Source organism: Ictidomys tridecemlineatus, chromosome 12, assembly GCF_052094955.1.
Source record: "Ictidomys tridecemlineatus isolate mIctTri1 chromosome 12, mIctTri1.hap1, whole genome shotgun sequence".
NCBI lineage: Eukaryota > Metazoa > Chordata > Mammalia > Rodentia > Sciuridae > Ictidomys > Ictidomys tridecemlineatus.
The window spans coordinates 83405092-83429555 of NC_135488.1; the positions used below are offsets into that span (position 1 = coordinate 83405092).

The 24464-nt window shown below is 43.4% G+C and overlaps 1 non-coding gene across 1 annotated transcript; it reads left to right on the top strand.

Moving 5' to 3' along the window:
- The first annotated feature begins 14712 nt into the window (after window positions 1–14712).
- Trnaa-ugc (transfer RNA alanine (anticodon UGC)) lies at window positions 14713–14788 on the top strand. Its single transcript has one exon. It is a non-coding gene; the product is annotated as a tRNA-Ala (tRNA).
- The last annotated feature ends 9676 nt before the right edge of the window (window positions 14789–24464 follow it).

Below are 24464 nucleotides of genomic sequence, written 5' to 3' on the forward strand. Positions count from 1 at the left end.
GGAAAATGGAAAAAGATAGCATACATTCAGATCTTCTGTCTCTAAGCCCTCTCTCTGCAACTCTTGCTCTCCTGCACGAGTTCTCTTAGCTCTCACCTCCCCTATGCCTGCTTCCAAAGGGACAGAAGATCCTAACCAGGACTCATATCCTTCAACCCAGGGGTTGAGCCCCTGCCATACCACAATTTTCTTTCTAATGAAGCCTTTGCATTAACTGTCCCCTCAGCCACTCCACCCCTCTCTCCTCCTGCCACATGCTCATGGGCTGCCGCTGCCCAACCCGCATCTCTGTGTCAGAGAACACAGGTAGCTGGGGTAGGTGGTGTAATCCGGGTTCATGTGCTTTTCTCTTTGTCAGATCTTTCACAGATAGAAAAATTGCTTAGATCCTATACTTCAAGTCTCACCACATATATGCAAAAATGATCTTGTCTAACACCCTCCTGTCCAAGGAGTGCCCGGCAAGTTTGGGAGCAAGCTAAAAATTATGCTGATGAGGTACATCAGACCCCTCCTATCCATCTGATGGGCACTGATGCAGTCCCTGATTGGGATCCCAATTGGTATTATACTTCACCTGGAGGAATAACTAGTAGAAACCAGTTCATTACTTGCTCATGGCAGGACTTAAAAAGGCATCCCATAAGGATATCAACTATGAAAAGCTCCAGGAAATCTTCCAAGATAAAAATTAAAACTCTTCAGCATTTCTAGACCGCCCGACCAAGGCTTTATTCCAATATACTAATCTGGACCCTGAGACTCCAGACGTGAGACAACTACTACTGACCTACTTTTTCCTCCCAGAGTTTCCCCAACATTAAGGCCAAACTAAGGTGCCTTAAGAGGGACACCTAACTCCCCAAGCTGAGGTTCTGCGAGTGGTGTTTAAGGTGTACAACAGAGAGATGAGAAGACCCGGAAGCAGAAATATCAGATGCTCACTCAGGCCATCCATCCAGCATCTGTCCCTGGTTCCACTGGCCCATGGAAGGGTCCTGTTTTAAATGTGGTCAGATGGGTCACTGGGCTTGTACCTGTCCTAAGCCTCGAAAGCCTCCAGGCCCTTGTCCTAAATGCCATCAGGAAGAACACTGGGCCACTGACTGTCTCCAAGCCCATAGCAGCCCCCCGCCCCCCGGCCATCTGGCCCTTCTGGTTCCCCTTTCCAACTCTTAGGACTGGCTGCAGATGACTGACGAGGCCCGGGTCCCCATCACCTGACCACTACTATCACTCTGTGGGAACCCAGCGTAACTCGGCGTATTTCAGGTAGGCCTGTCTCCTTCCTCCTAGACACTGGGCTACATATTCAGTCCTCAAGGAGTTCTGGGGGCCCACTACTCGTCCTATGACCTCTATTGTCGGGATAGAGGGTAAACCCTACCAGCCCTTACAGACACCTAACCTTGTCTGCACCTTTAGCTCTCTAGTTTTCACCCACTCCCTTTTGGTCTTTCCATAGTGCCCTGTTCCCCTTATGGGAAGGGACATCCTCACAAAGCTGGGAGCTACGCTTTCCTTCTCCCCTCATACATGCTTCCATCCAGACTCGCCTGCCGCTCCCCTGATCCTCACCCTTACCTTAGGACCATCCCCTATTCCATCTGCCAATGCCTTCCCATTACCCACTTCCAAGGTGGACCCTACTGTCCGAGATGTTTTAAGTCCTCTGACACCTGACACCACGAGCCCATTCACATTCATCTCAAGATTTTTTGCAGAGCAGCCTTGATACGTTCTCCCATCAGCTACCTAGTGTTCTTCTTCATCCACACTCAGGCCTCCTCTAGGTAAGTGACTCCCCCCCCCCCCCACAGCAGAGCTCACAGTAGCTCTGGCCAGGCAACCAAGACTCTCTATGGGCAAAGCCCAGGACTCAGGAAGTAGCAGGTGACTCCTTTCTCTCAATCCTAGACTCCAAATCGCAGTTCAACCTTCCAGTCTTCATAACTTTCAGGAGCGCTCAGGAAAATGGAAGAAAATCCCTTACATACAGGCTTTCTCCTTTCTCCACTCTAAGCCTTCCCTTTGCTCCTCTTGTTCCCCTCATCCAGCTTCTACTTGCCACTAAAGCTCTGGATTCCTCCAGAGACCCTACTTCTAGACAAACAAAGGACCCAGAACCCTCCTACACTGTAAAGCCCTAGGCAGCAATCTCCCTGGCCAAGGTCACACTGAAGCTAACATTGAAATGCAAAGGCCTGGGTGTGTGTGTTGGGGGGGGGGAGTGACAATCTAACTTTCCCCTACCTCTCTACTCATTAACAAGTCAAAGAAACTCACCTTTAGGGCCCCACTCACCATCCTGGCTCCCCATCACCTAAAGGAACTCCTCACCTACAAGGGCTTAGTTCCTTACCCCAGTGCCACATTTTATCTCTACCGGTTTCCCTGGTGGAAGATCCCAGTCTTACTTTCCACATGTGCTCACCTTTAAACCCTGCTACTCTCCTCCCCACTCCTCACGACTTTTCCACCTCTTCTCCTCTTACCCATTCATGCATTGAAACTCTGGAGGAGCTTCTTCCACATCCCTCCCACATAAAGAAAACATACACATGGTTCACAGATGGCTCCTCCTTCCTTCAGGAGGGAGTTCATCAGGAAGGATATGCTATAGTCTCTCTCATCGGCTGTGAAGAGGCTCCGCTCCCCAATAATACATCCAATCAGCAGGCTGAACTTGCTGCCCTCATCAGAGCCTTCACTTTGGCAAAGGGAGCCTCCCTCAACATCTACAGTGACCCTAAATATACTTTCCGTATATTTCTCTCCCACTATTGATCACAACACAGAGAAAAGACCACCGGCTCCGATTTTAAATCAAATTAAAGCAAGCTTATATTGTTTCCATAAAGAAAGTTGCCCAGCAGCCATTTATCCCAAACCCCAGCTAGAGATCAGCCCCCCCAGCTCTCCAGGAAAAAAGTTGATAGCACAAAAAAGTTGCAAAGGGGGGGGGGTCTTGAGAACCTACAGTTAACAGGATTTTGACAAGCATAATACAAAGGCAGATAGTAGGCTAATGATCTACATGGCTTAACATTTCAAGGTAGGAAATAAATTCAGATTCCAACATCAGAATTTATGAGGCACCACTGAGGTTTCAGAGAGGGTTGATATCTGGTCAGGGGGAGCCAGGCCTGGGTGAGTTCAGAGCACGGGCAGGAATTCCAAACAAGTTTAGAAATCACAGTAATTTATAGTAAAACAGAAATTAACTTTTCATGTCTTTGTGACAAGATGGCTCCCAATCTTAAGATTCCAATCTTAAGATGGAATTAGGCTGGGTTCATCACCATTCAGCCTTTGGGACAGGAGTCCCCTGTGTTTCTCCTTTGTATCAGAATCAGAAACAAGCTTTCAGAAAAAAAAAAAATGAGCAAGCAGGTGAGTATTCTGAAGCCTAGCGGGGAGGTAGGATGTGCCTCTTTATCACTCTCTGTCCTGTGTAACTATTTGTGTCCAAGTCTGTCTCCTCAACTGCCCCAAGAAGGCAGGACTCATGTGGATCATGTTTGTAACTATTGGGGGGTCAGAACTTGATTCCTCAAAATGCAATAACTTGACATTGCTGAGTATAGTCACTTGTCACTTAATAACATGAATTCATTCTGAGCAATGTGTCATTCGCCTATCTCATCATCAAGTGAACATCATAGACGAAGATGATCACAGTGTCATTGTGTGATATCATCTTATGCCATCACCACTGTGTATGCGGTCCATAGTTTGCTAAAATGTCATTGTGGGGGTGGTAATTGCATTTTGAGTTGAAGGAGACTGGGAGGCTACAGAAGCAAGATCTCTATGACCCCCCCCCCACCTTTTTTCCCATCCTCCTTTCTTCCCTGAAGCAGGACATAGCATCTTGATTTTTGATGTTGTTGTTGTTGCTTTTTTTTTTTTTTTTTTTGTAATGGAGTACCCAGGGGAACTCTATTACTGAGCCACATTTCCAGCCTTTTTCTTTTTTTTCCATTTTTTTTCATTTTGAGACAGGATTTTCCTAAGTTGCTTAGGACCTGGTTAAATTGCTCCTGCCTCAGCCTCCAGAGCTGCTGGGATTACATGAGTGGACCTCTGCACCTGGCTCAGAGCACCTTGAATTATTCTTCCCCAAATAAGTCATGAACTCCAAGAAGGTCTTCTGTGACCTTCTTCCTTGTCCCTTGAAGACCTTCATATGACAGGTATCCTGCCCACTGCCCAGGAGCAAAAGAATGCTGTACAGGAACCAAGAGGCCTTGTTGGGGACCCTAAATTTATCATCATCAGATCATACTAAACACCCTTCTTCATCAAGCCTAGAGAAATGTCTGTCTTCCCAGGGCTTGGGGCTTCATCCTAACAGTTCCATGTCACATAAGACTTTTGTTAAATAGGTTTGTAATCATTTTCTCTTATTAATCTGTCTTTGTTGGAGAAGTGTTGGCCACGAACCTTTGGACGGGTGAGGAAGAGTCCTTTTTCTCTCCTACACACCCCTTCAGTACTTGAACTATTCTGTCACAGAAGAGAGCACAGGTTGGAGGAGGCGAACACGTCCACCCTGTGTAGCACTAACACAATCTACTGGAAAGGAAATTCACACAGAGATAACTCAGGACTAGCCCTATGCCCTGGAAAGAGTCCCATTCTGGCTGATTTTAACATGAGCTGCCACATTCTGGATGTGGGCCGAGGGGCCTCATGGATGGCAGAGGGTGGTATGAAAAGGGGCAGATTTCAACAGTTCCTCCTTTGGTCCTTGAAGATTGAGGGCCTGAGGATCTTTCGGGGAAGACGGAGTGCCACTGTTTGCCACGAAAAATCTTCTATGCCAAGTGGTTCTGAACCTGTTCCGCACTCCTTGCCTGGAGAGAGGTCAGATATCCACGGAAGCCCTCCCCGCCTGCAGGGCGCCACGCAACCACCAGGGGTCACCCTTCGCCAAGCGCTCAAACCAGAGAACGCGCGCCGGGCTTCACCGTTCAGCGGCCACCACACCACGCACACTCTTCGTCCTGGCCGCGAGGTCTAAGAAGGGGTATCTAAGAAGGGATGTCAAGCAAACTTTGGGACGCAGTTAAATTTTAATTTCAGATGATCAACAAATACTTTGTTAAATATGGCAGCTTCATTTTGGAGTCAGACCCTTGCGTTCAGATTCCAATCTCATCCTTGACATTGACAAAATTTCCCTCATTCACCAAACTGCTCAGGCACTTCTGCAGCGAATTTTATTTTATTTTTATTTGTTATTTTTAATGTATGTATGTATGTATGTATGTATGAATTTATTTATTTAATTTGGCTACTCAGGGGCACTTAACCATGGAGCACATCCCCATCCCTTTTTAATTTTTTTTTTTAAGGGAGAGTGAGAGAGGAGAGAGAGAGAGAGAGAGAGAGAGAATTTTTTTTTTTAATATTTACTATTTTTTAGTTCTCGGCGGACACAACATCTTTGTTGGTATGTGGTGCTGAGGATCGAACCCAGGCCGCACGCATGCCAGGCGAGCGCGCTACCGCTTGAGCCACATCCCCAGCCCTAAATTTTTTTTAAATTTTGAGATGGGTTGCTTAGCACCTCGCTGAGTTGCTGAGGCTGGCTTTAAAATGGACGATCCTGTCTCAGCCTCCAAAATCGCTGGGATTGATTACAGCCACCACACCTGGCTGCAATCCTTCTTTGAATAAAGTCTGCCTGACTATCTTCGGTAGTCAGGAATAATTTTTACTTTACCACCTTTGGCTAACTGAATAGCAGGAGTGATTTTCTTCACTTCTCAAAGCTCTGTCAGTTTCCCCATGTTTAAAATGGGTAACGACACCATTCCATTAGTGTAATGTGAAGTCGTACTGTATTCCCCTGAAGAGTCAACAAAACTAGTTTTCTCTTTATTCCTTAGAAGCTACTGGTTCTCAGCTTTAGAGATAATCTCCTCTAGGGCCAAAGTGACCATAAACAGGAGACTGGGGGACTGGAGTCCAACCCTGACAAGCTTTAGTGGTAAGACAGCTGAGGCAGAAGCTGAGCTCAAGGATGGGGGTGAGAACCAAAGCCACCTCCTTTCACCAGGCCTAGAGTCTTCCTTAAGGTCACTTTACTTTTCAACTATCTTTATCAATGTGGCTTTGCTATTATAGGACACTCTTGGTGGGGACATATAAGTTGCAAATGACCTTATTATTTATTTCAGAAACAACTTCTTTTGTTTTTGTAGTACTCAGGATTGAACCTAGAGCTTCACATTGATAGGTAAGCACTCTATCACTGAACTACATCCTAGACTTTTATTTATTTATGTATTTATTTGGGACAGGGTCTAAGTTGCCCAGGCTGTCCTTGAACATGGGATGTCCTACCTCAGCCCCCTACCCCACAGTATCCGGGATTGCAGACATGGGCCACCACTGCAAACCCGGAAACTTTTTTTTTTTTTTTCCTGTACTGGGATTGAATTCAGGGGCATTCAACCACAGAGCCACATCCCCAGCCCTATTTTGTATTTGATTTAGAGACAGGATCTTACTGAGTTGCTTAGTGCCTGGCTATTTGCTGAGGCTGGCTTTGAACTCATGATCCTCCAGCCTTACCCTCCCAAACAACTGGGATTATAAGCATGTGCCACTGCTACTGCACATCCAGTGAGATAGTAATTTCTATGTTCTTTTGGTACCACCCCCAAAGTTTGGATTACTTCCTTCCTATAGTGGGTGTGTACTCAAGGATCGATAACTCTGTCTAGGATGGGGAATAAAAGTAATCCTGTTTCCCCTGAGATTAGAGAGGAGCAGGGAGAGGGAGAGGAAGGAACATGATCATTTAAAAAATAAATTACAGTTAAAAAAAAATAAGTTTTTTAACTGTAATTTATTAAAAAATACAGCTAAGTAGCAGGGAGCTTGCCTTGGACATGTGAGGCACTGGGTTAGATCCTCAGCACCACATACAAATAAATAAACCAAATAAAGATATTGTGTCCATCTATAACTAAAAATAAATAACAAGTTGCAGTGGCAGAGAAGCAAGGGGTCCATTCAGAGCATAAAGTGGACCACTGCTACACCCCTACAGTATATGATCAATCCACTAGCCCGTGGATTGCTCCTGGGGAGTAGTGAATGATTCATCTTAGTATCCCTTTTTCCTGTGATACTTAATCCAGAGCCTGGCATACAGCAGTTTTCCAAAACTGCTCAATTGCCCAAGTGATAGGGTTTGCAGCCTTGTGGTCCCTGCATGACCTCTGCCTCCATTTCTCTGTAGAGAGCTCAGAATCTGCTGCCCCGAAATATGCCTCTTTTGCATAAGGATTGTTGAGCTGATGACAAGTAAGAGGAACGAGATGCAGGAGAGCTCTCTGTCTGCTCTCTATTTGACTAAAGCAGGATATATATTCACAAAGACAAAGGCCTTCCAGCATCCCCTTCCACCTGGGAAGAAAAAGGTTAACCCCTGAAGATAGCTTGAGATCTTCCGAGCCTGGAGATGGCACCAGAGGAATCTATACCAACGAGCCTCACTAATCAGCTTTATCTGTCCTTTACTACCTTTCCCCAACTTGCCACCCCTAGAGTCTCAAAGTCCTTTTCTTTGGTCTTCTCTAAAATTTTACTGTTCTTTGTTGACATTGGTGTATAAACTGGTGTTCAAAACTGCTTCTTTAAAATCGACATGTTACCTATTCATGTTAAATGTCTGTTCATTTTCTTTCTTCATTTTTTTTAGAATATTTTTTAGTTGTTGATGGACCATTATAATATTTATTCATGCATATATGGGGTGAAAATTGAACCTAGTGCTTCACACGTGCTAGGCAAGCGCTCTACCACTGAGCCACAACCCCAGCCCACGTCTACTCATTTTCTTATTAATCTGTCTCTTGTCATGGGGTTTGTTACAACTAAAAGCTTAACAAATATTGGAAAGTTATTTTTCCTCTGCCACAGCTGCCATAAGCCATAGGATCTTTTTTCTTCTTTTGTGGTGTTGGGTATCAAACCCAGGGCCTCATGCATTCTAGGGAAGTTCTCTACCGCAGAACCACATCTCCAGCCCACGCCATGGGATCCTATTCCTGGGAGACTTTGGTTTGACTCACGACACCTTCCCAGGTTGTATTATCCTTGTTCAGAGAGAGTTGGACCAGACCATTGGTGCTTGATTCTGGCTGGATACCAGACACTGAAGTCACCTGGAGAGGGTTAAATAAAAGTGGGTTGTTCAATTTACAATAGCTAAACTGTGGAACCAACCTAGATGCCCTTCAGTAGATGAATGGATTAAAAATGTGGCATATGTACACAATGGAATATTACTCAGCAATAAAAGAGAATAAAATCATGGCATTTGCAGATAAATGGGTGGTGTTGGAGAAGATATTGCTAAGTGAAGTTAGCCAATCCCCCCCCAAAACAAATGGTGAATGTTTTATCTAAGGTGACTGACTCATAGTGGGGTGAGAGAGGGAGTATGGGAGGAATAGATGAACTCTAGATAGGGCAGAGGGATGGGAGGGGAAGGGAGGGGGCAGGGGGTTAGCAATGATGGTGGAATGTGATGGACATCATTATCCAAAGTACATGTATGAAGACATGAATTGGTTCTATATGTCTAATTGTGTTCTATGTGTGTAATAAGAATTGTGATGGATTTCCCTGTCATGCATTTTAAAAATAAAAGTAATTTAAAAAATGAGCTGTGACCCTGCCTCCAGAAAGTCTGATATAATTGGTCTGGGAATGACAAGTCACAGTTAAGAATCCCCATGAAGCCAGGCATGGTGGTGCATGCCTGTAATCCCAGTGGCTCTAGAGGCCGAGACAGGAGGATTGCAAATTTGAGAACAGCCTCAGCAATTGAGTGAGGTCCTAAGCGATTTAATGAGTCCCTATCTAAAAATTAAAAAGGGCTGGGGAATATAGCTAAGTGGTAAAGAATCTTGGGGTTTAATTCCCAATACCACTTCCCTCCAAAAAATCTCCAATTAAATGGTTCTTGAGTTCGGTCCCCTCCAGTTCTCACCATCTGAGCTTTGATTAGTCAGATTAGTTATCATATTGCTCTGAGAAACTAGACTAAAATAATTATCTCCAGGAGCATACAGTTCAATCCTGGAGGAAAAAATAAAGAGTTTTCCTCCATCTTCTGGAAATATTCTGGCTCCTTTCTCATTAATGGCTCTTCAAGCATTGTAGATGAACCCACCCTCTGATTATTTCCATTTTACAGATGGAGAAACTGAGAATAGAAAAAGTTCTAAAGACAGCCAAGAGCCCAACTGCCAGCAGAATCTGTAGTAGGGCGCCCTGTGTTTTTAGCAATTCTATTCGGTGAACATCTTCTGTGTAGGAGGAGTTTTTGAAAGGTGGGGGTGGGTGGAAAACGTGCAATCTTAAAAGCTCATCAGGAATGGAAGCAGGAAAAGCTAATGGAAGGCAGAGTCTGGTCAGATCCCTGGAGCTGAACCTCCAGATTCCTGCTCCTGCGGCAGAACCTCAGCCCCTCTCCTTCTAACCCACCAGCATAACTTCAGCTCTTTGGCTCTTGCTGGTTTCCCTCATGAAATTGCAAAAAACACCAGGAGATGGTCCCACCTCCCACAGTATTTTTCCAGAGGAGGCAGCAGAGAGGACAGCAGCAGAGATTAAGAGGCAGCCAGTGGAGAGAAAAGAGGGGGTACAGCTGGGGAGAAGGCAGTAAGAAGGGGGGCAGCTGCACAGAGAGCCAAGCCTGTGGGCCAGGCCTCTGCTGAGGGCCACCTCCTAAGAGAAAAGTACATATGAAGTTTAAAGAGCAAATGAGTTTTTCAACAGCTCATTCATTCCTCCTGTAATTCAGCAGTGAAATACTGCTTGGGTGTACTTGAATCACCTTCAGAGGATTGTAAAACACCCCTGAAGAGATTAAAGTGATTTCCCTTGAGAATTTCCTGACTTAATGATAGCTCAATAAGGAATGGAAACACAAACACTGTCACAGAGGAGAAAATAATGATTTCCTCCTGCTCAGAGGTGGGCTTTGTAGAGGTGCAGCAGCAAGAAGTAGTCTCCAGGAGGATGGAAAAGTACATAGGCTTCCAGTCAAGGGCTTATTCCTGAGCCACTGGGTTCAGGGCTTCCTGCCTTGAACTCGCTGTGAAATGCAGACTCACTTTCAGCTGAAAAGAGCCCTTGGTTCTTTCTAAAACAATCTTGGCAGCTGGACATTGTGGTGCACGCCTGTAATCCCAGCAACTCCAGAGACTGAGGCAGGAGGATCACAAGTTCAAGGCCAGCCAAGTTCAAGGTCAGCCATAGCAACAGCAAGGCCCGAAGCAATTTAGGGAGACCCTGTCTCCAAATAAATAAATAAAAAGGGCTGGGGATGTGACTCAGTGGTTAAGCCCCCCTGGGTTCAATCCCCAGTACCAAAAAAAAAAAAAATTAAAAATTAAAATGACCTTGAAGAACAAAGGAACAAAAGCACAATGACTGAATTTAGTGGGTTTTTTTGTTTTGTTTTGTTTTTTGAAACAGGGTCTTATTAAGTTGCTTAAGTTCTTGCTAAATTGGTGAGGCTGGCTTTGAAATTCTCCTGCCTCAGCCTCCTGAGCTGCTGAGATTACAGACATGAGCTACCCTGCCTGGCTAGGATTCTCTTTTCTCAATTTAAAACATTATCCTGAATTTCAAACTTTTAATCCCAATAGACCAAATAGCCTCACACACACAGAGCTTAGAGGGTTTTCATACTCTATTATCTTACAAAAGTGTGAGAGTGTGCCTTCCTATTTCATAAAGGAAAGGGGAGTTTAATGAAAAATACTTCCCCTTTGGAAATGAAACACTCTTTGCTCATTGCAGAGTTAACCTTTCTGTCTTCTAAATAGCAGGAAGAACTTGCTGAAACCAAACCTGTAAGTGTTTTAACAACTTTTTTGTTGTTGTTGTTCATATCGTTTTGAGCTCTATTATTAAAAAAATCTTTATTGGCAAATATTGTTCTACCAATAATGTTTTGAGGAGTTTAATTTTTTTTCTTTCCTTAACGCAACAGAATCAAGCACATTACTTGCAGGTTAATAGGAACATGGGGGTTGTCGTGGGTGGGGGAGGGGGGTGAATATCATGTTTCTAACTGGATATTATGTTGATCCAAATGTGTACCCCACAGGGACACAGCCACATCAATGTTCATAGCAGCTCAATTCATAATAGCCAAGCTATGGAACCCAAATAGGTGCCCTTCAACAGATGAATGGATGAAGAAAACATGGTGTATATACACAATGGAATATTACTCATTCATAAAAAAAAGAATGAAATTATAGCATTTGTCAGTAAATGGATGGGACTGGAGAATATCATCCTAAGTGATATAAGCCAATCCCCCCAAATCAAAGGCCAAATCTTCTGATACGTGAATGCTAACCCACTACAAGGGAAGGTGGAGAGGAAAGTATAGAAGTTCCTTGGATTACACAAAGGAGAATGCAAGAAAGAGAGGGGGGAATGGGAATATGAAAGACAGTAGAATGTTAACTTTCCTACCCTTATAGATGAACTCATGACCAGTGTAATTCCACGTGTACAGCCACAAGAATGGGATCCTAATTAGAATAAGATACTCCGTGTACATATAATATGTCAAAATACACTCTACTGTCATGTATATCTAAAAAGAACAAAAAAAAATAAAGAAAGAAAATGTAAAAAAATCATCAAATGTGTATCACAAATGCCTGGATTATTCTTCACCCATATTTTCAACACAACCAGGTTTCTACAGAGGTTTGGGATGTGAGGGACACAAAGCCCCCCAGTGACCCTGCTGTCATTTCTGTAGTTCCACTGAATCATCCCCTTTGCATTAGGACATTGTATCTCAAAACTCACAGAACAGTATACTAAGGACATATGAAGGGACTTTGAGGTCGTTTGGAGAGCTATGATGGCAAAAATCATTAAAATATTTAGGGGAAAAAGTCTGTGTCCTTGAGGTAAACACCCCCCTCTTTGCTATCCTATTGCAGTGGGATGAGGATCATACCCTTCTGGGTTGTTCCTGGTAGACTGGGAACATTGATCCTTGACTCCTGCTCGTAGGGGAGAAGGAGTTCAGTGTGGAGGATTCCCTGATGAAAACAGACAGATCAAGGCCCTGTCCTTGGGGATATTCCAGGCTCATGGAGCAAGAATGGAACCCAGTTCAACAGGACAGGAGCAGGTCTTTGTCGTTGGGGCCCTCAGGTCATAAGAGAAATCGATATTTAGCTTTGATGGCCTGGGACACAGCAGTGATCTTTCACTACCAGCCAAATTCTATAGCTCACGAAGCAGATTTTTTTTGGTAGATTTTCTACAAATCTAGAGGCAATAACTAAGGTGAAACAGCAAGAAATATCTGTATATAGAGCTTCTGGCCAGGCCGTTGTCAATGTGATAAGCTGGTTATTATATGACTTAAATCCTCAGAAAGCTTCTCAAAAGAAAAAAAAAAAAAAGAAACCATCAGGAATTGTGGATTCAGCAGGAGTGGGGACAGAAGAAAGACTGAAACAGGTAAAGATAATTCAAATAACATTGAACACTTACTAAGTATACAATTTTTGTTTTCACAGTATTGGAGATTATTGGACCAGGACTTGGTTCAAGCCAGGCAAGTGTTCTACCACTGAGCTACACCTCCAGCCCCTGTTCAGAATCCTATGAAATAGGTATAATCTCCATTCATCAGAACAGAAAATTGAGGCATAAAGATGTTGAGTCAATTTTCCAAGTTCTAGTTAGAATTGGAGCTAGGACTTGAGTCCACGCTGTTCCAGAGTCCTGCATTACCCTCTCCCTACTTTAGAACTACCTCTTGATACAGCATGAGCATTGGGTGGATTCTGTGGCAACCTTGCCAGCACACAGTCCCCCAGAGAAAGAGGGAGTCTGTGAGCTGATTCTAATACTCTCCCACCCCCCACCAGGCCTTGGGCTGTAATACATTTGTGTGTTCTTTTCCCTGTAATGTAAAATAAGCTTGGAAAGGCAAAAGAACAAAAATAGACCAAATAATTCTAAAGAAGAACAATTTTAGAGAACTTACATTATCTGACTTTCAAATTTTCTATAAAGCTATAGTAGTCAAGAGAGCGTGGACTTGAAAAAAGAAGAGACATTTATTTATAGATCAATGGTATATGCCTGAGGCTGAGGCAGGAGGATCTAAAGTTCCAGGTCATTCTGGGTGACTTAGCGGGACTGGGTCTCAAAATAAAAAGGGTTGGAGATATAACTCAGTGGTAGGGTGCCCTGGGTTCAGTCCCTAGTCCTGCAGTAGGGGAGAGAAGGAGGAGTGTGTGTGTGTGTGTGTGTGTGTGTGTGTGTGTGTGTGTGTGTGTAGACAAGATAGATAAAGAGAGAATACACAATCCATAAAAAGAATCACATATATAAGATTAATTGATTTTTTTGTTGTTGTTGTTCTGGAGATTGAATCCAAGGTGTTTAGCCACTAAACTACATTCCCAGATCTTTTTAAATTTTTTATTTTAAATCAGGGTCTCAATTGCTTAAGGCCTCATTAAGTTACTGAGGCTGGCTTTGAACGTGATCCTCCTGTCTCAGCCTCCCGAGACACTGGGATGCAAGCATGTGCTGCTGCACCCAGATAGGTCAATTGATTTTTGACAATGACTCAAACCTACTTCAATGGAAAAAAAATATAAGGTTTCAAGGAATGATGTCAGAACAATTAGATACTCATATGCAAAAAAATGAACCTCAATCCACACTTCATACCCTGTAAAATAACATAAAATAGATCATAGAAATAGATGTAAAACCTTAAACTCTAAAATTTCTAGAGGAAAACATTTGTAAACTTGGAGTAAGCTGGGATTTCTTACATATGACATCAATAACACAACATGTAGAAGAAAAAACTTAATAATGTGGGTCAAAATTAAGAAAACTTGCTGACTGCTGTGGAAAATAATCCCAGTCACTCTGGAGACTGAGGCAGGAGAATTGGAAGTTCAAAGCCAGTCTCAGCAATTTAGTGAGACCTTGTTTCTAAATAAATAAATAAACAGGGCTGGGGATGTGACTCAAAGGATAACCATTCCTGGGTTCAATACCTGGTACCAAAAAATTTAAAAAAAGATCGTCTGGGGTCTGGGGATGTGGCTCAAGTGGTAGCGTGCTCGCCTGCCATGTGTGCAGCCGGGTTGGATCCTCAGCACCACATACAAACAAAGATGTTGTGTCTGCCGATAACTGAAAAATAAATATTAAAATTCTCTCTCTCTCTCTCTCTTTAAAAAAAAAAAAAAGATCGTCTGGGGCTGAGGGTGTAAATCAGTGGTATAATAACTACTTGTCCTATGTTCCATTCCCAACAAAAAGAAAAAAAAATTAAGAACTCTTCAAAATTAGAAATTTTGTGCTTCAAAAGATAGCATTAGCCAGGCATGGTGCACATTTCTGTAATCCCAGCAATCTGGGAGGCTGAAGCAGGAACATCACAAATTCAAAGCCAGCCTTGTCAACTTATCAAGACCCTGTCTCTAAATAAAAACCTTGAAAGAGGGGGCTGGGGTTGTAGCTCAGTGTAGAGCGCTTGCCTAGCATGCATGAGGCACTGGATTTGATTCTCAGTACCACATATAAATAAATAAATAAAACAAACGTTTACAAAAACCTAAAAGAAAAACCATTAAAAAAAGGGCTGGGGGCTGGGGGCTGGGGGCTGGGGATATAGCTCAGTTGGTAGAGTGCTTGCCTTGCATGCACAAGGCCCTGGGTTCAATCCCCAGCACCACCCCCTCCAAAAAGGGGGCGGGGCTGGGAATGTGGCTCAGTGGTTAAGCATCCCTGGGTTCAATCCCTGGTGCACCTTCCACGAACCCCCCAAAAAACACAGTGTTAAAAGAATGAAAAGACAGGTCACAAACTGGGTGAGAACTTTTACAAAACATATATCTAATGAAGGACTTGACTCTAGAACTCCCCAAACTTAAATCATAAACAAAGTGAACCCAACTTAAAATATGGCTTCTGTATTTGAATAGATACTTCCCCAAAGACAATATAGGCGTGGGAAATAAGCACATGCAAAAATGTTCAACATAATTAATTATTAGGGAAATGCACATTAAAACCAAAGAGAGATACCACTACATATCTATTAGAAGTAGGCTTAAGAAAGGGGCTGGGGTGTAGCTCAGTGGTAGAGTGTTTGCCAGGCATGAATGAGGCTCTGGGTTCCATCCCCAGCACCACAGGGAGAAAAAAATAGAATTAGACTTAAAACAAAACAACAAACCCAAGTTCTGGCGAGAACACCAAGCAACTGGAATGCTCATACATTGCTAGTAGGAATGCAAAAACATACAGCCTCTTTGGAAGACAGTTTGGCAGTTTCACATCAAGTTAAACATTTACCATGCAGCCCAGAAATCCCACTCCTGGGTCTTTACCCAAGAGAAATGAAAATCTATGTTTATAGCAGTTTTATTCATAATTGCCCAAAACTGGTAACAACCCAGATGTCCCTCAACTAGAGCATAAATAATATGTGGTACATTCAGACAGCAAAGTGTTATTCTGCAATAAAAAGGAAGGTAATAGTGGTGGGCAGAACAACATGAACGAATCTCGGTTTTCTTATGCTAAGTGAAAGAAGCGAATCTCAAGGCTACATACTCTGTATTTCCATTTATATGATATTTGGGAGAAAGTAAAACTACAAGGACAGAAAACGGATCACTGGTTGCCATAAATGGGGCTGGGGGAAAGGTTGGCCACAAAGAGGCACAGGGAACTTTCTGTGGCTGGTAGAATCATTCTATATTTTGACTGCAGTTGGATAACTGTAATCAAAACTCACAATACCATACACTAAATAGGGTAAACTTTGCTATATGTAAATTGGAACTTAGTTTTTATTTTATTATATTCGCTTTTGCACTTAACCACTGAGCTACATCCCTAACCCTTTTTATGTTTTATTTTGAGACAGGGTCTAGCTAAATTGCCAAGGCTGGCATTGAACTTGTTATCCTCCTGCCTCAGCATCCCGAGTCGCTGGGATTACAGTTGTGTGCCACCGTGCCTGGCTCAATCAGGGATCTTTTCAGAGCATGTCTAGTGTACTTCAGAAACTCTTTTAACTAAGGGCTGGGGTTGTGGCTCAGTGATAGAGTGCTTGCTTAGCATGCGTGAGGCACTGGATTTGATTCTCAGCATTGCATATGAATAAATAAAATAAAGGTCCATTGACAATAATTATTAAACCAAAAATAATAATAATAATAATAAAGAAAGAAAAATAAAAGAAACTCCTTTAACTAGACACTTTCAGGCCAGAGAAACCTGCTCATCTCAAGATCCTCTGCTGCCTGCTGACTGTTAGCTTGGAATCTGAAGGTTGCTGGAATCTCCCAAGGCTCTGGTCTATGTGGGAAAAGTACACAGGGCAACAGAAAGCAAGCAGGAGTGCAGGTCAGCGAGAGAAGCTAGGCCCGTCGACCCAGGTCCAGGAGCTGTCTGTCAGTCATGGTGACTTTGTACCTCACCCCACCCAGGAACAGATGTGATCTAGGGTGATGCAGCCAAACCAACGACCCCTTCCTACAGTCCACTGTGACTCCTGTGGAGAAGTCACATGAACTCAACAAGGCCAACCAGGATCTTCCCAAAGACCTAGATAGATCATGGGGGGAGAGAATTTCTCTTTTCACCGAAGTTGCTAAATTGGGGATATTTAGGACCAAGGCTATTGGTGGTCATCCTGCCTGAGAGGAATGCTGGAGAGGGTCATCCATAGGGCCGAGAGCTGGGAGGAAGCCAACCCCCTTATACAGTCCTTGCTTAGCATTTGGACAGCCATCTTAAGTGACAGCCACCATTTTAAGGAAAAAGTTTCGCTTTCACACCCAAGGGCCTTTCTGAGAAAGGCTCACCACTCCCTCCTACCAACCCAACTCCTGACCACCTGCATTAGGACCTGCCTGGCTCTGATTCCTGAGCCTGCCCCATAAAAGTCGCAGAACTCAAGCCTGTGTTGCCTCTCTCTCCTATAGAGAGATGGCCTTTATTTGTGAGCTTTTATTTGTGAGCTCTGGTCTCCATTTTTCATTTCTCGCTCACCCATCTCTCGTTCCTCGCTGTCCCTTCAATCCCCAGTGCCAAAACAAATAATAATAACAAAAACCAATTTGACGAGTGAATGAAATCAGGGGATTTCATGAGAAATAAGGGCTGGAGGGAACCTGGAACCTTGGCAGTCCACCTCAGAAGATGATCCCTTTGATAATTTGCCAAAACGTTGCCAAAAGCTCAGTCCTTGTCCCCGATGTCAATCCAATAACAAGGACCCAGTTTTGAGGAAAAGGAAAAATAAGTTTGATTGCTTTGCTAGCAAAGGAGAAACACAGGGCACTCCTGTCCCAAAAGCTGTGATTCTGCTTCATCAGCAGAAATAGGGCTTTTAAAGGGAGATTCAAAGATTCCATTCAAAGGTTTCCTCTGTTGGAGTTGTAATTCATTTGTTAATTTGGGAGATGGTCACTTCTGAGATCTTCAAAGTCTGGATTACATCCTTCCTAATGCGGATGTGTACTCAGGGACAGATAACTCTGTTTAGGATGGGGAAGAAAAGTAATTCTGTTTCCCCTGAGATTAAGGAGAGGAAGAGATTAGGAAGGATCAGGCAGAGAGGAAGAGAAACATGTCCATTTTAAAGATCAGTAGCTGTGGCAGAGCAGCAAGGGTTATATACAAAGCATAAAGTGGACCACTGCTACAAAAACAACAAAAAGTAGACTTGAATCTCCCATTTCCACTTTTAAATGGGAAAGGCTGAAAAGATTGCTCCCTAGCCACCCCACCCAAGGAGGAGCAGTCTTTGACTCTCAGTGACACTTCAACTCTACTAAATTATTCAGGTGTTTTCTTAATTGCCAAAGACTTAAAACTGCTTGGCTGTCTTTTGGGAACCTTCCCAATCCTGCAATCAGTACTGTGGAAATTGGTGTCAATATTTACAATATGACTCAGTAGTTTTTGAAGCTGCAGTATCCTTCAAGTTTAAAAAAAAAAAAAGCAGAGCAAGATGTCTCTTTGACCAGCTCCTTGACCTTGACAAAGTCTGACTTATTGATAAGAGGATCCCTGGGATCTGGGAGCTGCTCCAGGATTTTCAAACTTCAGTCTCTCTGCCTGGAAGCAAGACTCTGCCCAAGTCCCACCACCAAAGAATCCATCTTTCTATAAACCCTCCTGAAAAGATGCCACACCAAGCTGGGCACAGTGGGGCACACCTATAATCCCAGCTGCTCTGGAGGCTGAGGCAGGAGGATCGTGAATTCAAAGCCAGTCTCAGCAACTTAGAGAGGCCCTAATCAACTCAGCAAGACCCTCTCTCTAAATAAAATATTTAAAAAAGGGCTGGGAATGTGGCTCAGTGGTTAAGTGTCCCTGAGTTCAATTCCTAGCACCCCCCAACTCCAAAATCAATGCCATTCTCCAAAACCAGGAGAACTCAGTCCTTCTGATTGTATTCTTGTAAAGCTTCTGAAATCAGTCCTCCTCTCACCAACCCTTCTGCCCTTACCATAGTTCACACCCCATAACTACTTCCCTTAGCAACAGGAATGCCCTTCTAACACCAGTTCTTTTTCTGATCCAGTTGTGACAGGGGTCCACTTTATGCTTTGAATACAACCACTGCTGCTCTGCCACAGTGACTCATTTTTTTTTTAAAATTGTTTTTAGACATCGATGGACCTTTATTTTGAAAAGGTCGGGCGAACGTCAGAGGAAAAGACCACCAAGAAACCGTCCCATGCAACAGCAAAGGGTTTATTGGGGGTCCAGCATGCTGGGGCTCAGAGCTCACTTCAGAAGAGCCGAGAACAACTTAAGCAGAGTTTATATACATTCTTTGGAGAGGGCAGGGACTTTACATACATCATAGCATCCCTTAGCAAATCATCACATACCGCGGGAAAATCAAATAACAACTCTAAAACATGATTAGCACATTCACTGGCGGGAACAGGTCGGGCGGGGGTGATTGATCAGTCCTAAGAAGGGGTATACGTTTAAACTGATTGGTTGAAGCTCTGAGATGTATACGTGCTGAGCTGCACGGTTTCTGGGAGGGGGTTGTTAAGTAACTAGGTGGTCAGGGAAGATTTCGACACACATCTAATGGGCAGTTCTGGGAATTGTCTTAACTGCCACAGGAATTCCAGGTTCTGAGTGCAGCTTAGAAACTTTGCAAAACCTGGTCCTTTACATTTCAATTTCAATTTCTTTTATCCCTTCAATTTTACTTATTTGTACGTGGTGCTGAGAATTGAATCTAGTGCCTCACAAGTGCTAGGCCCATGCTCTACCACTGAGCCACAACCCCAGCACCTCGCTACTCATTTTTAAAAGGATGCATTTCTCTTCCTCTCTCCTGCTCCTCCCTAACCTCTCCCCCTCCCTAATCTCAGAGGAAACAGGGTTACCTTTCTTCCCCATCCTGGGCTGAGTTATCTGTCCTTAAGCACCCATCCACCACAGGAACAAAGCAATTCAGACTTGGGAATGGTACCAGAAGATCTCAGAAATGACTATCTCCTAAATTAACAAGTGAAATACAGAGAACACATGGAATGTAGCCCCCTGTTCCCCTTGATGGGAGAATCACAGCCCCTGGGACAGAATGCCCCTGTGCTTCCCCTTTGTTAGCAAAGCAATAAACATTTTTCCCTTTTCTCAAAACTGTGTCCTCATTATTGAATTGACATCCGGGTCAAAGACCAAGCTTTGGATAACAAGACCGTGAAATGGAAGTTCTCTATTCATTAAACAATAGATCTCTTCATTTTCCACCTAGCCACCGGCATTCCCGACTCTATTTTCTGTCACTGATTTTGACTACTCTAAGTACCTTATATAAGTGGAATAGCACAGTCCTTGCCTTTTTGTGACTGCCTTGTTTCCCTTAGCATGTCCTCCAGGTTTTTCCATGATGTCCCATGTGGCAAGATTTCTTTTTTTAAGACCAAATAATATTTTTTTGTAAGTATATAACATTTTCTTTACCCATTCATCCATCAACGGACATTCCGTTTGCTTCTATATCTTGGCTAAATTTAAATTTTAGTTAAATTAAAATCTAAAAAAAGTTTGGTTTCTCGGTTGTACTGTCCACATAGCCAGAGGATACGCAATGGATCACATGGAAATAGAACATTCCCATGGTCAAGAGGAATTTATTGCACAACATTCCTGTAAGAAAACCCAAGGGTTTGTGATCTTTGTACACATTGTGTTTTACTGGGCAGGGTCTCTGCTCCTGTCTTTTTTTACCTGAATAATTCCAGGTCCCCCAGAGTCGGGTAAATGCTGAGTTTTTGTATTCTAATAGCTTCTTGTGTTAACTAACCTCTATCTGACCAGGTAGCATTTTCTGACATGTTCATTTCCTCCATGAATTCTTACAGGGTAGGGCCTTTATTTTATTCATTGTCTTCAACATCTCCAAGTCCCCAATGCCTAGCACAAAACAGATGTCTTTTTTTTTTTTTTGGTACTGGGAATTGATCTCAGAGGCACTCGACCACTGAGCCACACCCCCAGTCCTATTTTGTATTTTATTTAGAGACAGGGTCCCACTGAGTTGCTTAGTGCCATGCTTTTGCTGAGGCTGGCTTTGAACTTGTGATCCTCCTTCCTCAGCCTCCTGAGCCACTGGGTTTACTGGCATATGCTGCCACGCTGGACCCAAAACAGGTGTCTGTTTCTGCTGGTTGAATATGTCTGAATGGAACTTGAAGCCCTGCATGACCACAGAAGAGCATTTGGCTGTGTAATAAGCAAGACTGTTGGTAAAGAGAAGCAACCTCAAACTAATTAAGAGAAAAGGAGACTTCACGGTTCAGTAATGGAGAAGGGCAGGGTTAGTTCTGGCTTTGTGCACAAAGGGATTGGAAGCTCACTGCATGTTTTCAGGGCTGAAGGGAAAGTGAGGAACAAGAGACAGGTAAGTGAGAATTGAAAGATGGAGACCAGGCAGAGATACACACCAGAGTTTATTTGTCAGAGCTGACAAATAAAGGCCATCTCTCTATAGGAGAGAGAGGCAACACAGGCTTGAGTTCTGGGACTTTTATGGGGCAGGCTCAGGAATCAGAGCTGGGCAAGTCCTAATGTGGTGGTTAGGGGTTGGATTGGTATGAGGGAGTGGTGAGCCTTTCTTAGAAAGGCCCTGGGGCAGGAAAGTGAAACTTTTTCCTTAAAATGGGGCTGTCTCTTAAGATGGCCATCCAGATGCTAAGCAAGGACTTTATAGGGATTGAGCTACATCCCAGGCCTTTTTAGTGTTTATTTTGAGACAGTTTTGCTAAATTGCTTAGGATCTAGATAAATTGCTGAGGCAGACCTTGAACTTGGTATCCTCTTGCCTCAGCCTCCAGAGTTACTGGGATTACAGGTGTGTGCCACAATGCCAGTTTCCACTCATTAAATTATTTACTGAACACCTACTGTGTGCCAGACCCTATGATAGAAGCCAGGACAATTAGGATAAAGTCATAGAGCAGGCATTAAAGGAACTCTGAGTTTGCAGATGACTATAATATAGTGAATAGCATTCATTGCAACCCACAATATATCAAGGAACTTGGTTGGTGATGAACCCAGTCTAATTTCATCTTAAGATTGGGAGCCATCTTGTCACAAATTCACGAAAAGTGAATTTCTGTTTTACTAAAAATCACTACGATTCCTAAATTTGTTTGGAATTCCTGCCAATGCTTTGAACTCACTCATGCCTGACTTTCCCTGACCAGATAACAACCCTCTCTAAAACCTTAGTGGCACCTCATAAATCCTGGCTCCCCCTGACCAGATATCAACCCTCTCTGAAACCTCAGTGGTGCCTCATAAATTCTGATGTTGGAATCTGAATTTATTCCCTACCTTGAAATGTTAAGCCATGTAGATCATTAGCCTACTATCTGCCTTTGAATTATGCTTATCAAAATCCTGTTAGTTGTAGGTTCTTAAGACACCCCTGTTTGCGACTTTCTGTGCTATAAAACCTTCTTCCTGAAGAGCTGGGGGGCTGGTCTCTAGCCGGGGGTTGGGAGAAATGGCTGCTGATCAGCTTTCTTTGTGTAAACAATATAAGCTTGCTTTAATTTGATTTAAAACTGGAGCCGGTGGTCTTTTCTTTGCATCATGGTTCAACAGTTGGGTGCATTTTCTGTGGATTTAATCTTTCTAAAATTTCTGTAAGGTAGTGAGATGGGAATTTAGAATAAAGAGAGAAATACTGAATGTTAAAGGAAACACAAGCCATTGAGATGTAGAAAGCATGCGGCTGGGGATGTGGCTCAAGTGGTAGCGTGCTTGCTTGGCGTGCACACGGCGCTGGGTTTGATCCTCAGCACCACATACAAACAAAGATGTTGTGTCCGCTGAAAACTAAAAAAATAAATATTAAATTCATTCTCTCTCTCTCTCTCAAAAAAAAAAAAAAAAAAAAAAGATTTATAGATCTCTCAAAACTGGGAGTGACAAGCCTAAGGGAAAAAACCAGCCTGGGGAGGAAAAAAATGTCTGAGAAACTTTAGCAAAATGCTTCCAGATTAAAGTTACAGTCTATTTAAAAACAAACAAACAAACAAAAAGAGATGTAGAAAGCACAGTTGTAAATCTTGAGCAGCAGGCCCTTGGCCCATGCCCTCTTAAAATGGCTTGACATTGTGCTAGGATCCACCTCCAGTCTGGCCCCTGATACAGCCCTTCTATAAATATTGGAACCCCAGCCCAAGTCAGGGCTGCTTCTTACTCTCTAGGTGGCCCGCATTCTCCCTTAAATGTGTGTCTACTTCCTAAGTAAACCTTGGTCTATGTCTTTGCCAGGCTTGTATTGATTTTCTTTTTTGTCATGTATGCCAAGAAGCCTTCTGTTTCTGACCTAGGACCCTTCTCTGGAGTTATTTCTTCTGGGACAGTAATCAGCCCAGGCAGCAAGATTACTATCTGCAAGTCAGAACTTAGGGTGCTACTTCTATATCCAGTCCAGGAACCATAGTAACTACTGTAACAACTGGCCCAAAGCAACCAAGATTTGATTAATAACTGACAGCTTCCTTAATTTTTGTCCCTGTTTTGTACTTAGAATCAATAATTTAAAAAAAAAAAAGCCAAATATGCTCCCCTAATCAATCCCTTTGAATCCTCTGGTTCCACAGACCAAAGTGTCACAATTGAAAGCAGGGAGCTGAAACTCCAAACCTCAGTTCTTGTGTTCCAATGAAAGAAAAATTTAAAGTCAAGTACCAAAAGTCATGCAAGGGAACTTTATTGTAAGTGAAAGTGAGGTCAAAGTGAAGTATAAGCAAAGCGAGACTCAAGCAGGGAACATTCTCAAAAGAGAGAGTGGGCCATCTCTGAGCCGGGAATGGCCCAGGAGACGATGCTGTCTCCAAGTTTATTACTGTTTGCTGATTACTAGGAGAGCTGGGGACCACCTTCTGTACTCTTTGCCAATCAGGTGTTCAACTCCTCCTTCATGTTGGGTGGTGGAGTTTTTGACCCTGGTTGGTGGCCTGTCATGGTGGCCATCCTATTAGGGAGGCATCATCTACCAGTCAATCCCATGTTAATGTGGCACTGGGGTCAATAGCTGGTCAGAAGTTACATGAGTGCGCCCTTTTTTTGTATTTTATTTAGAGACAGGTTCTTGCTGAATTACTCAGGGCCTCACTAAGTTGCTGAGAGTGGCTTTAAACTCACAATCCTCCTGCCTCAGCCTCCTCAGCCCCAGGGATTACAGGCATGCACCACCATGCCCGGTTTATTTGTTAGAACAGGTTGTGCTTTCGATTTGGTGTATGGGACTTGGTTTGCTGAACCTGTGGAGATATGGGAAATGACAAACCCCCCAAAATCATGTGGACTGGGAACAGGGAGTGAGGAAGAAGGCAACACATTGATAACATGGATCCTTTCCCAATACATCCTTTTGCAGTGACAGGACAATCCTTAGAAAGGAAGCAAACACTACCCAGTGTGCAAGACAATCCCCAGGGAGGAGATATCTATCAAGCCTAGAATGGCAGTCTCTGGGAGGAAGCCAAAGAATTGATCCTTCCCCAAATAAATCCTTTTCCAGTGACAGTACAATGGGACCTTGGAGGGAAAGAGATAAGTACTGAACGCTGACCCCAGACCCTCCATTCTTCTCCAAGTAAAAATATTGCCCAGTAAAAACAAATCTCAAATTCTCACAAACCTGCTTCCTGAGGGCCCAAACTGACACATTCTGTCAATAATGAAATCAACTCTCAGTGGAACATATATAAGCACAGAATCCCTCTCTGGCCATTGGCTCATTTTCTATCAGGAAAGTGGGTCCACCAGAAGCATGACTCGGCCACTGAATAAAGGCTGTGCTGATCTGTGAGGTCTGCACCCAGCTCGGTCGGTTGTTTTGT